General features: G+C 37.3%; 1 non-coding gene across 1 annotated transcript; it reads left to right on the top strand.

Moving 5' to 3' along the window:
• Positions 1 to 12,684: 12,684 nt before the first annotated feature.
• On the top strand, positions 12,685 to 12,788 carry LOC111821211 (U6 spliceosomal RNA). The gene has a single exon (XR_002824663.1). It is a non-coding gene; the product is annotated as a U6 spliceosomal RNA (small nuclear RNA).
• Positions 12,789 to 13,087: the final 299 nt, after the last annotated feature.

Raw genomic sequence — 13,087 nt, forward strand, 5'->3', positions numbered from 1 at the left:
TTGTGATTGACTTATTTCACTCAGCATAATGCCCTCCAGATTCATCCATGTTGTGAGATGTTTTGCAGATTCATCATTGTTCTTTATCTTTGTGTGTATGTACCATAGTGTGTTTATCCATTCATCTGTTGTTGATGGGCTCTTAGGTTATTTCCATCTTTTTGCTATTGCGAATAATACTGCAATGAACATGAGTGTGCATATGTCTACTCGTGTGTTGGCTCTTATTTCACTAGGATATATTCCTAGGAGTGGGATTGCTGGAGCGTATGGTATTTCTATTTCTAGCTTTTTAAGGAAGCACCATATTTTTTTCCAAAATGGTTGAACCATTTTGCATTCCCACCAGCAATGTGTTTAAGAGTCCCAGTCCCCCCACAGTGACTCCAACATTTGTGAGGTTGGTTGCCAAGCCCACGATGTGTCAACACTCTCCCCTTCTATGCCAGTAATGTTGGAGTGAGATGGTATCTCATTGTAGTTTTGATTTTCACTTTTATAATGGCTAATGATCTTGAGCATTTCCTCATGTGTCTGTTATCTGCCTGAGGGTCTTCTTTGGTGAAGTGTCTGTGCATATCCTTTTCCCATTTTCTAATTGGATTATTTGTCTTTTTGTTGTAGAGGTGTTGGATTTTCCTAGAGATTTTAGAGATTAGACCTTTGTCAGATATGTCATAGTGAAAAATTTTTTCCCAGTCTGTAGGCTCTCTTTTTACTCTTTTGGTGAAGTTTTTTGATGAGCATAAGTGTTTGATTTTTAGAAGATTCCAGCCATCTAGCTTATCTTCTGTTTTTTTGTGTATTGTTAGTTATGGTTTGTTATCCTGCTTATGCTGGATATTAGGGCCCCTAGCATTGACTGTATTTTTCTTGCATGATCATTATAGTTTTTGGTTTTATATTTAGATTTTTGATCCATTTTGAATTAGTGTTTGCGTATGGGGTAATGTATGGGTTCTGTTTCATTTTTTTATAGGTGGACATACAGATTTACCAGCACCATTTATTAAAAAGACTGTCTTTCCCCCCTTTAATGGACTTTGGGACTTTGTCAAAGATTAGGTGACCATAGGTGGATAGATTTACATCTGGGTTCTTGATTTTGTTCCATTGGTCAATGTGTCTGTTGTTTTACTAGCACTAGACTGTTCTGACTACCGTATCTGTATAGTTGGTTCTGAGGTGAGGTAATACGAGGCCTCCTACTTTGTTCTTCTTCAATAATGCTTTACTTATCTGGGGCCTCTCCTTTCCATATAAAGTTAATGATTAGTTTTTTCATCTCATTAAAGAATTCTGTTGGTATTTGTACTGGGATGGCATTGCATTTGTAGATTGCTTTGAGTAGAATCGACATCTTCAAAATGTTGAGTCTACCCATCCATGAGCATAGACTGTTTTTCCATTTATGTATGTCTCCTTTGGTATCTTGCAGTAGTGTTTTGTAGTTTTCTTTGTAGAGGTCTTTTACGGTCCTGGTTAGATTTATTCCCATTTTATTTTTTAAGGGTATTATAAGTGGTATTGTTTTCCTGCTTTCCTTTTCGTAGTTCTCTTTATTGGTGTATAGGAACCCAACTGATTTTTGTATGTTTATCTTGCATCCTGCTACTCTGCTGAATCTTTCTATTAGTTCCAACAGTTTTCTTGTGGGGTCTTTAGGATTCTTTATGTATAGTATTATACAATCCGCAAAAAGGAATAGTTTTACTTCTTCCTTACCAATTTGGATGCTCTTTATTTCTTTTTCTTGCCTTAGTGCTCTAGCTAGGATTTCCAGCACAAAGTTAAACAGGAGTGGTGATAAAAGGCATCCTTGTTTTGTTCCCGTTCTCAAGGGGAATATTGCCAGCCTCTATCCATTGTGAATGATGTTAGCTGTTGATTTATACAGATGCCCTTTATTATGTTGAAGAATTTCCTTTCTATTAGTATTTTATTGAGAGTTTTTATCAGGAATGGGTGTCGGACTTTATCAAATGCCTTTTCTGAGTCAATTGAGATGATCACGTGATTCTTTTATTTTATTTATGTGGTGGATCACGTTGATTGATTTTCTAATGTTGAACCATCCTTGCATACCTGGTATGTATCCCACTTGGTCGTGGTGTAGTATTCTTTAAATATGGTGCTGAATTTTATTGGCTAGAATTTTGTTGAGAATTTTTGCATCTATATTCATGAGAGATATTGGTCTATAATTTTCTTTTTTTGTGGTGTCTTTGCCTGGTTTGGGTATCAGGGTTATTCTGGCATCACAGAATGAATTTGGAAGTATCCCATCCTTTCTATGTTCTGAAACAGTTTGAATAGTACTGGAGTGACCTCTTCTCTGAATGTTTGGTAGAATTCTCCAGTGAAGCGACGTGGGCCAGGACATTTTTTTTGTTCGAAGTTTCTTATTACCTTTTCAATCTCTTTTCTTGGTATGGGTCTTTTCATACTTTCTACCTTGGTTTGTGTTACTTTAGGTAGGAAGTGTTTTTCTAGAAATTTGTCCACTTCCTGTAGGTTTTCAAATTTGTTGGAGTACAGTTTTTCACAGTACTCTGTTATGATCCTTTTTATTTCAGTTGGGTCTGTTGTAATGTCCTCCATTTAATTTCTTATTTGAGTTATTTGCTTCCTCTCCTGTTTTTCTTTTGTTGGTTTGGCCAGTGGTTTGTTGATTTCTTTTATCCTTTCAAAGAACCAACTTTTGGTTTTGTTGATTCTTTCTATTGATTTTCTACTCTCTATTTCATTTATTTCTGCTCTTATCTTTATTATTTCCTTTTTCTGGTGGCTGTGGGCTTCTTTTTTCTCTTCCTATTTGCTCGAGCTGTAAAGATAACATGTAGTTGTGTTTTTTTGTGGTAGTGACTTTTCTTTGTTCCTCTAACTCTCCTGTGCTGAGTTCATTTTGTTCGTGGATTTGTTTTCATTCCTTTTGTTTTTGTAGATTTTGTGTTTACTGAGACTTACGATTTTCTTCTTTATTTTGATGAGGAAGTTTTTTTAACTTTCTTTGTGGTTTCCTTGATATTTACCCCTATCTTCCTCTTTTTAAACCAGTCTTTTATTACTTGATATCATCTTGACTTCCTCTCCATTTGAAAGCACTACACTTATACTGTTTATTTCCCCTTTTATTGTTATTATGCTCTTGTCATTTACAGATTGACATCTCTGGTTCCCTGTTGTCTTTTTGTTTGTTTTATCCTTGAGAGTTCATTACCTAGATTGGTATCTGGCTGATGCTGTTCTGGGTCCTAGATTCAAGTTGTTGTGTGATGTTGTTAGTTCTCTAACTGAAAGACTCCCTTTAATAATTCTTGTAAGTTTGATTTGGCTTTTACTAGTTCCCTTAATTTCTGTTTATCTGGAAATGTCCTAATTTCATTATCATATTTAAGCAAGAGTTTTGCCGGATATATTATTCTTGTTTGGCAATTATTTTTCTTTCAAGGTTTTATATAAGTCATCCCATTTCCTTCTTGCCTGCATGGTTTTTGCCAAGCAATCAGAGCTTAGTCTTAGCGTTTCCCCTTTGTATGTGATTTTTCATTTTTCTCAAGATGCTCTCAGCAATTTTTCTTTGTCTTTGGTTTTGGCAAGTGTGATTATGATGTGTCTTGTGACTTTCACTTGGGGTCTATCCTATATGGGGTTCATTGACCTTCTTGGATGGTCAGCTTTTCAGCTTTCATGATATTAGGGAAGTTTTCTGTTAGCAAATCTTCAATGAACCTCTGTGTTTTCCATTTTCTCCTCCTATTCTGGAACTCCAATCACGTGCTATTTTTTGCTCTCATGTCGTTCTTAGGTTTTCTTCATTATTTTCTCTGATTTTTCCTGAAACAAAGTGGTATCAAAGGATTTGTCTTTAATTTCGCTGATTCTGTCTTCCGTGGTTTCAAATTTTCTCCTAAAATTTTCTATTGCATTGTCCATTTCTGAAGTCTTGTTGTTTATCTTTTGGATTTCTAATTATTGTTTTTGTATGATTTCTAATTGTTTATTTTGACATTTTGTTCTTGTATTATTTTACTGAATTCTTCCACTGTTTTGTCTCTGTTTTCCCTGTATTTTCCGTGATTTTGTCTATTTACCTTAGTTTTGTGTGTTTTTCCTTCATATCGCTCTTAATCTCTTGGCAAGCCCTGAATATTAGGCTTTTGAATTCCCTATCAGGTAGTTCCAGTGCCTTTTTTTCTATCAGAAAGTCTTCTGGTGTTTTATTTTCATTGCTTACTGGAGTCATCCTGTCCTTTTTTAAATATGTTTTGATATTGTCTACTGTCTCTAAGACATTCCGGAATTATTTTCTTCATTTATTAGTTGTAGGTTTGTTTGTTTCATCCTGCTTTTTTGTTTCGTTTGGTTATTTCTGGGTGGGCGTGTTGGGCATGTTTTGTTGCTTGCTTGTCTGTGGGCATGGTAGTTCCCACCAACATGTCCAGGTGGGCAGGGCCAGTTGCTCAGCTATGGTGCAGCAGGCCAGGTCCAGAAGGGGGGAGGGACAGGGATGGGTCATTTGTGGCAAACTGGCCAGTGGAGTGGGTCTGAGGGTGGCACTGTGGAGTGGTGTCCAGGGGTCTTGAGGCTCATGTCAGTCCTGCTTGGGGGCATGGCAGTCAGGGGACAGGACCGAGAGTAGCATGGGGCAGGGTCCAGGGATCTGCACCAGTCACACATGAGGGTGTGGTGCTCATTGGGGCAGGGCCAGGAGGCAGCTGTGGGTCTGTGCCAGTACTGCTTGGGGGCATGGCACTTGGTGGGGTGGGTCCAGGGGGCAGTGTGGGGTAGGGTATAGAGGTCTGGAGGTCCTTGCTGGTGCCACTCAAGGTCGTGGTGCTCAGCAGGACAGGCTGGGGGGCAGCACAGGTGAGAGCCCGTGGGTCCCAAGGTCCGTACAAGTGTTGCTCGGTGGCATGGTGCTCAACGCACAGTGCAGAGTCAGGAGGGAAGGGAGAGGATGTAATGTGTGGAGCAGGTGCTCTGTCTCCTGTTGAGAGCTCCATGAAGTTGCCTTCCTGTACCCCTTGTCTAGGGTTGGTGGCTGTGCTCCTAGATGGTGAATCCGTGCAATGCTAGCTGGCAGGGGACCTCCTACTCCATAGCTGTCCTCGTTGTCTGTTCTCTGTCAGTTTTTTCTTCCATTTGGTGCTTGATCTAGTTCTTTATCCCTTCATTTGATGCTTAGGGTTCCAAGATTAATGTTTGTATCTGTTTTACTTAGTTTTCCAGGTCTTTGCTGCAGAGGGATGGCATGGTGCTTCTGTCTATAGCGCCATGTTGGCTCCACCTCCTGGTGTTAAGATTTTAAGATTTTTGCTTCAACCTTCAAACATGGTTCAGAATTTCATGAAAAGAAGGAAAATCTATTTATTTAGCACCTTTTTTACCCACTATTATCTTTTTTTCCTGAAGTTCAAGGTCTTTTCCTTTTATTGTTTTCTTTCTTTTTTGTTTAGTGAGATTCTTTTAGTCATTCTTTAAGGATAGGTTATCTTACAACAAATTCTCTTAATTTTACTTCATCTGAGAAAGTCTTCATTTTCCCTTCATTCATGAAATACATTTTCTCTGAGTATAGAAATCTGGATTAACAGTTCTTCGACTTCAGCACTTGAAAACTGCTATGCCACTTCTTTCTGGCTTCCATGGTTTCAGATGAGAAATGCACTGTCATTCATAATGGTAGTCCCCTCTAGGTAATACATCATTTCTAGCTGTTTTCACTGTTGGGGGTTTTCTTTTCTTTTTTGTCTTTTGTTTTCAGAAGTTTGACTTTGATGTGACTTGGTGTGGATTTCTTGGGGTTAATGCTGTTTGGTTTTCACTAAGCTTTTGCCTTTATCAAATTTGGGAAGTTTTCTCCTATTATTTAATTCAGTACTCATTCAGTCCCACACTTATTCTCTGCTCTTTCTGGAGCTGCAATGACATGGATATCAGGTATTTTATTATTGTCCCTCAGGTCTGAGACTCTATTTTTTTTTCCTGAGACTATTTTCTTTTTTGTTCCAATTGTGTAAATTATACTGAGCTGCCTTCAAATTCATTGATTCTATACTTTATTATGGAGCCCTGGTGGCACAGTGGTTAAGAGCTATGCCTGCTAACCAAAAGGTTGGCAGTTCGAATCCACCATCTGCTCCTTGGAAACCCCATGGGACAGTTCTACTCTGTCCTATAGGATTGCTATGAGTCGGAATCAATTCAATGACAACAGGTTTAGTTTCTTTTTTTGGTTTATACTCTTAGATCCTCTTTGATATTGACCACATTGTCTTAGTTATCTACTGCTGCTATGACAGAAATACCAGAAGTGGGTGACTTTAACACACAGAAATTTATTTTCTCACAGTTTAAGAGGTTAGAAGTCTGAATTCAGAGTGATGGCTCAAGGGGAAGTCTTTCTCTCTTTGCCGGCTCTGGAGGATGGTCCTTGTCTCTTCAGCTTCTGCTTTGTGGTTCTCTGAAGATCTCCTTGTGTCTTGGCATCTCTTTAACCCTATTTCTGCTTCTCTAGCTTGCATATTAAATCTCCTTTATACCTCCAAAAGAGACTGACTCAAGTTAGAAAGAGAGGAGAAATAATAGGACAGAAGGAAATTTTGAGGTGATAATGGCTAAGAGGAGCCCTGGTGGCACAGTGGTTAAGAGCTCGGCTGCTAACCAAAATATTGGCAATTCAAATCCACCAGCTGCTCCTTGGAAACCCTATGAGGCAGTTCTACTCTGTCCTATAGGGTCAGTATGAGTCAGAATCAACACAACGGCAAAGGGTTTTTAATGACTAACAATTGTCAAAAGTAATGGATGCCATCAAACCACAGATTATAGAATCCCTACACAATCCAAGCAGGATAAATACAAAGAAAACCAAACTTAAGCACATTAAAGTAAAAATATTGAAAAACAAAGGCACATTTGGATTAACACAAATCCCCACACTAAAAGCATGGCAGAAGAAAACACATAATCTTTTCCAAGCATAAAAAAAATCACAGTATCTACTGTCCTCTACAAAGTGTCCAGTTCTGAAGAAAAAAACAATTATAAGGCATACTAAAAAGCAAGGGAAAACAAACAAACAAAACACACGGTTTGAAGAGACAAAGTTAACATCAGAGCCATAATAAGAGATGAGATTGCAAAAGTAATTAAAAAAAAAAACCCAATTTAAAAAAAAAAAAAAAAAAAAACTAGCCCAGATACCCAGATAGCTTCACTGGAGAATTCTACCAAACATTCCAAGAAGAGCTCACACCAGTACTACTCAAACTATTTCAGAACATAGAAAAGGAAAGGATGCTTCCAAATTCATTCTATGAAGCCAAAATAACCTTGATACCAAAAGCAAAGACACCACAAAAAAGGAAAATTAGAGACCAGTATCTCTCATGAATATAGATGCAAAAATTCTCAATAAAATTCTAGCCAATAAAATTCAGCACCATATTAAAAAAATACTACACTACAACCAAATGAGATTCATACCAGGTATGCAATGATGGTTCAACATTAGAAAGTCAATCAACGTAATCTACCACATAAGTAAAACAAAAGAATCACATGATCATCTCAATTGACGCAGAAAAGGCATGTGATCAAGTCCAACACCCATTCGTGATAAAAACTCTCATTAGGATAGTAATAGAAGGGAAATTCCTCAACATGATAAAGAGTATCTATATAAAAACAATAGTCAACATCATCCTCAATGAAGAGAGGCTGAAAACATTCCCCTTGAGAACGGGATCAAGACAAGGATGTCCTTTATCACCACTCCTATTTAACTTTGTGCTGGAAGTCCTAGCTATAGCAGTAAGGTAAGAAAAAGAAATAAAGAGCATCCAAATTGGTAAGGAAGAAGTAAAACTATCCCTATTCGCAGATGATATGATACTATACGTAGAGAACCCTAAAGATTCCATGAGAAAACTACTGGAACTAATAGAAAGATTCAACAGAGTAGCAGGAGGCAAGATAAACATACAAAAATCAGTTGGATTACTACACACCAATAAAAAGAACTATGAAAAGGAAATCTGGAAAGCAATACCATTCATAATAGCCCCTAAAAAATAGTTAGGAATAAATCAAACCAGGGATGTAAAAGACCTATACAAAGAAAACTACAAAACACGACTGCAAGAAATCAAAAGACACCTACATAAATGGAAAAACATACCATGCTCATGGATAGATAGATTGAACATTGTGAAAATGTCAATTTTACCCAAACCAAAACAAAAAAAACAAAAAAAAAACAAATCCATTACCATTGAGTCGATTCTGACTCACAGAGACTCTACAGGACAGAGCAGAACTGCCCTATAATGTTTCCAAGGATCGGATGGTGGATTCAAACTGCTGACGCTTTAGTTAACAGCCATAGCACTTAACACTGTGCCACCAGGGCTCCAATGCTACCCAAAGCAATCTACAAATACAATGCCATCCTGATCCAAATACCAACAGAATTCTTTAAAGAGATGGAAAAATTAATCATTAACTTTATATGGAAAGGAAAGAGGCCTAGGATAAGTAAAGTATTACTGAAGAAAAAGAACAAAGTAGGAGGCCTTGCATGACCTGACCTCAGAACCTATTATACAGCCACGGTAGTCAAAACAGCCTGGTACTGGTACAATGACAGACACACTGACCAATGGAACAGAATCTAGAACCCAGATGTAAATCCATCTACCTACGGCCACCTGATCTTTGACAAAGGCCAAAATTCTATTAAATGGGGAAAAGATAGTCTTTTTAACAAATGGAGCTGGGAAAACTCGATGTCTACCTGTAAAAAAAGGAAACATGACCCATACCTCACACCATACATAAAAACGAATTCAAAATGGACCAAAGACCTAAATATAAAACCAGAAACCATAAATATCATGGAAGAAAAAATAGAGTCAACACTAGGGGCCCCAATATACACGATAAACAGCCTACAAACCATAATTAACAATACACAAACACCAGAAGATAAGCTAGATAAATGGGATCTCCTAAAAATTAAACACCTAAACACTCATGAAAAAACTTCACCAAAAGAGTAAAAAGACAACCTACAGATTGGGAAAAAGTTTTCACTATGACATGTCCGACAAAAGTCTAATCTCTAAAATCTATAGGAAAATCCAACATCTCTACAATAAAATGACAAATAATCCAATTAAATAATGGACAAAGGGTATGACCAGACACTTCACAAAAGAAGACATTCAGGCAGCTAACAGACACATGAGGAAATGTTCACGATCATTAGCCATTAGAGAAATGCAAGTCAAAGCTACAATGAGATAGCATCTCACCCTGACATTATCGGCATGAATCAAAAAACAGAAAATAACAAATGTTGGAGGGGCTCCAGGGAGACTGGACTTCTTATGCACTGCTGGTGGAAATTAAAAATGGTTCAACCATTTTGGAAAACAAAATGGTGCTTCCTTAAAAAGCTAGAAATAGATCCAGCAATCCCACTACTAGGAATATATCCCAGAGAAATAAGAGCAGTCACACGAATAGGCATATGCACACCCATGATCACTGTAGCATTATTCACAATAGCAAAAAGATGGAAAAACCTAAGAGCCCATCAACAGATGAATGGATAAACAAACTATGGTACATACACACAATGGAAACTATGCAACGATAAAGACCAATGATGAATCTGCAAAACATCTCCCGATATGGATGAAGCGGGAGGGCATTATGCTGAGTGAAATAAGTCCATCACAAAAAGACAAATACTGTATGAGACCACAATTATAAAAACACATGAAAATGTTTCCACTCAGAACGAAACAATCTTTGATGGTGTCATGGATTGAATTGTGTCCCCCCAAATATCTGTCAACTTGGTTAGGTCATGATTCCCAGTATTGTATGATTGTGTAATCTGATGTGATTTCCTTATGTACTGTAAACTCTATCACTATGATGAGGTTATATGTGATTTCCTTATGTGTTGTAAACTCTTATCACTAGGATGACATGATACTGATGAGGTCTACAAGATTGGATAGTGTCTTAGTCCAATCTCTTTTGAGATATAAAAGAGAGAAGTGAGCAGAGACACATGGGAACCTCATACCATCAAGAAGCAGTGCTGGGAGCAGAGCGCGTCCTTTGGACCTGAGGTTCCTGCGCAGAGAAGCTCCCAGATCAAGGGAAGACTGATGACACAGACCTTCCTCCAGAGCCAACAGAGAAAGCCTTCCCCTGGAGCTGATGCCCTGAATTTGGAGTTGTAGCCTCTGGACTGTGAGAGAATAAACTTCTCTTTGTTAAAGCCATCCACTTGTGGTATCTCTGCTACAGCAGCACTAGATCATTCAGACAGATGGTTACAAGGGAGGGCGGGATGGGGATGGAAAAACACTAACTGGATAATAGATAAGTGGTAACTTTGGTGAAGGGTAAGTACACAATACTGAGGAAGTTAGCACAACTTGAACAGGGTAAAGTCATAGAAGCTTCACAGACACATCCAAACACCCTGAGAGACCAAGCTAGTGGGCTGAGGGCTGAGGACCATGGTCTTTGGGGACATCTAGCTCAATTGGCATAACATAGTCTATAAAGAAAATGTTCCACATCCGACTGGTGAGTAGTGAATAGGGTCTTAAAAGCCTTCAAGCGACTATCTGCTGATCCCATCCCAGTTGGAGTAAAGGTGAATGAAGACAAAAGCCACAAGGGAAAGATTCATCCAAAGAGTAATGGACCATAACTACCACAGCCTCCACCAGACTGAGCCCAGAACAACCAGATGGTGCCCGGTTACCATCACTGACTGATCTGCCAGGGATCACAATAGAGGGTCTTCAACAGAGCAGGAGAAAAATGTAGAACAAAAGCCAAATTCAAAAAAGAAAAAAAAAAAAGGCTTGCTGGTCTGACAGAGACTGGAGAAACCTCAAGAGTATGGCCCTCTGACACCCTTTTAACTCAGTACTGAAGTCACTCCTGAGGTTCACCCTTCAGCCAAAGATTAGATAGTTCTATAGGGCCAACAATAACACAAGTGAGGGATGTGCTTCATAGTTCAATCATGTAGATGGGACTAATGGGCACACTAGCCCAAAAGCAAAGATAAGAAGGCAGGAAGGGGCAGGAAAATGGGACAAATGGAATCAGGGAACCTAGGTTTGAGAAGGGGAGAGTGTTGACACATCACGGGGTTGGCAACCAATGTCACAAAACAATTTGTGTATTAACTGTTTAATGAGAAACTAATTTGTTCTGTAAAATTTCACCTAAATCACAATGAAGAAAAACCTAAGTTAACATCAGAATCAGACTCAGATATGACACAGATGTTGGAACTATCACAAAGGGAATTTAAGATAATTACAATTACTATGTTAAAAAGTGTAATGAAAAAGGTAGGTGACATGCAGTATCAGAAAGGTAATTCCAGCAGAGAGATTAAATATATAAAAAGAATCAAATGGAAATATAAGGAGGTAAAAATACAGTAACAGAAGTAGAGGAAGCTGTTGATGGGTCAACACAGCCAAGAAAAGAATCAGGGAACTTGAAAATAGGTCAATAAAAATTACAAAAACTGGCACATAAATGGGGAAAAAAAGAATGTAAAAACTAGAACACAGTATCCAAGAGCTGCTGGACAATATCAAATGGAATAACATATGTGTAATTGGATTCCCAGGAGACAAATGAGAGAATATAACAAAAGAAATATTTGAAAATATAATGACTGAGAATGCTATAAAAGTAGTGTCAGTCATCAAATCATAGATCCAAAAATCTTAGAGAACATGAAGCAGGATGAACGCCAAAAAAAAAAAAAAAAAAAAAAACCCACCCAAACTACTATTCAACCTACTAAAGACAAAGAAAAAAAAACTTAAATACAGCCAAACAAAATTACTTAGAGAGGAACAAGGATAAAGATTATAGCAGAATTATTATCAGAAATCCTGAAAGGAAGAAGAAAATGGAATGGCATCTTTAAGTTGTTGAAAGAAAAAACTGTCAATGCAGAATTTCATATAAAGAGAAAAAATCCTACAAAAGTGAAGGAGCTATAAACACTTTCTCAGTTTCCAATAAAAACTGAATAAATTCATTGCCAGTAGACCTACCCTAGAAAAAGTTTTAAACAAAGTTCTTCAAGTAGGAAAAATATGATATGTCAGACATTTGGATCTATAAAAAGAAATGAAGAGAGAGCATTAGAAATAGGAAAAAATGAGAGTAAAACAATTTCTTATTTGCAATTATTCTAAATATATCTGACTATTTAAAGCAATAATACTAACAAATATATTGGATATTTATAGTATATGCAAAGGTGAAAGGTATGACAATAATGGTACAAGAGAAGAGATGGAGAAATTGAAAATATACTATTAAAATCTTTACTGTACACATGAAGCAGTGTGACATTATTTGAAGGTGTACTCAGATTATTTAACATGTATATTGTAAAGTCTAGGTAGAACATTAAAAACATTTTACAAAGAGGTATAAATAATAAATAAATAAAAGAGATAAAATAGAACGATAGAGAACACCAAATGGCATTCTGGTCATGGAAAACTAGAGATACAGATGGAAGGTAAAAAAGGTTAAATTAAAACCAGTAGTCCTGAATTTGAATTGGAAGCCTCAGTATGAACTCATAATTTCTATATATTACAAATTATCATTTCGGTAGCATATGTACTAAAATTAGAATGATACAGAGAAGAGTAGCATAGCCCCTGTGCAAGGATGACACACAAGTTCATGACTCATCATGTATTTTTTCAAGGAAAGAAACTGAGCCAAAGATTTTATATCTAGAAAAACTAGCTTTCAGGTATAAACTTCACAAAGTCTTATCCACATGCATGAACTTGGGAAATATTGTTCTCATGAACCTTTCCTGGGAGATCTACTGGAGAAAAAGCTTCATACAATAAAATTGACTAACGAGACATCCATCTCAGATGTGGTGGTAAGGAATAAAAATGTAGTAACTTGTAAAACTGAGATTAAATTGGGGTTAAAAGGGTGAAAATGTAATATGTAATGGCTAAATATTCTGACAACGTACAAAAATACA

This window comes from Trichechus manatus, unplaced genomic scaffold (genome assembly GCF_000243295.1).
Source record: "Trichechus manatus latirostris isolate Lorelei unplaced genomic scaffold, TriManLat1.0 scaffold00070, whole genome shotgun sequence".
Lineage (NCBI taxonomy): Eukaryota > Metazoa > Chordata > Mammalia > Sirenia > Trichechidae > Trichechus > Trichechus manatus.